The sequence below is a fragment of the Mus caroli genome, chromosome 13 (genome assembly GCF_900094665.2).
Source record: "Mus caroli chromosome 13, CAROLI_EIJ_v1.1, whole genome shotgun sequence".
Lineage (NCBI taxonomy): Eukaryota > Metazoa > Chordata > Mammalia > Rodentia > Muridae > Mus > Mus caroli.
In genome coordinates, this window is record NC_034582.1 from 51,084,576 (window position 1) to 51,086,023 (window position 1,448).

Below are 1,448 nucleotides of genomic sequence, written 5' to 3' on the forward strand. Positions count from 1 at the left end.
GCCACCACGCCCGGCTGACTCCCTCTTCTGGAGTGTCTGAAGACAGCTACAGTGTACTTACATATAATAAAAATAAATAAACCTTTTTTAAAAATCTTAAAAAAAAAAAAAAGCAACCAAAAAAGAGTAGCCTCATAGACTCACATTTTTCAGTGGCTTAGGGAGTGGCACTAGGTTTTTGGGGCTTTCAAGAGCCCAAGCCAGGCTTAGTGGCTCTCTCTTCCTGCTGCTGCCTGTGGATCTGGATGTAGAACTCAGGTACATCTGCCAGCACCGTGTCTGCCAGCTTGCTGCCATGCCTCCCGACATTGTGATCATGGACCAAATCTCAGAAACTGGATGTCAGCCCCAATGAAATGCTTCTCCCCATCCCCCAAGACAGGGATTCACTATGTAGCCCTGGCTGTCCTGGAACTCTCTATGTAGACCGACTGGCCTCAGAGTGCCTGAGGATCTATCTGACTCAGCCTCCTGGGTGCTGGGACTAAAGGTGTGTGCCACAGCGCTCGGCTCTCAATGCTTTTGTGAGAGTCAGCATGGTCGTAGTTTTCTTCACAGCCATAGCACACCTGGCTAAGACACTGAGTCAGAAATGTGGAACACATGCGTGATTCCAGTGCTGAGGAAGCAGAGATAGGTGGTCCCTTGGGGCTTGCTAGCCAGCCAGCCTGGCCTGCTTAGCCAATAAGAGACTGAGGAAATGAGGTAATCGGCAGTGAGGACCAGCGCCTGCTTTGTCCTCAGCCCTCTACTTACATGCACAGAGAAAAAAGAAGAGATCTGAAATTAGATGTTAGACCTTGCTGTCTCTTAAAATCCACCACTTTCTATCTTTCTTACAGGTTCTAGCACTTTCCCTAAATTCTTTGTTGTGAAGTTGGAGTTCCTTTGTAATGTATGGGGGTTTTTTGGTTATTTTTTGTTTGTTTGTTTTGTTTTGTTTTTCGAGACAGGGTTTCTCTGTGTAGCCCTGGCTGTCCTGGAACTCACTCTGTAGACCAGGCTGGCCTCAAACTCAGAAATCCGCCTGCTTCTGCCTCCCAAATGCTGGGATTAAAGGCGTGCGGCACCACACCCTGCGGCTAATGGTTTTTTTTTTTTTTTTTAATGTTTCTTTTTCTTACAAACAGTAACCAGTTCTCTTAACTCCTTGTCAGCCCTCCTCCCAGTTTCTAGCCCAGCCCTTCAAATGTTTCTCCTGACTGGTTGTCCCTCAGTTCCCCAGCAGTCTGCTCAAATAGGAACAGTCCCTTCTGTTTCCCCAATACTAGCTGCTCAAAAAGAGTGAATTCTCACACTTTTGCTCAAAAAGAGTGAATTCTCACTTTTTTGCTTTTGTTGTGCAAACTTTGCTTCTCAATTTAAAACTATTGGTTGAGGGCCGGGCGTGGTGGCGCACGCCTTTAGTCCCAGCACTCGGGAGGCAGAGGCAGGCGGATTTCTGAGTT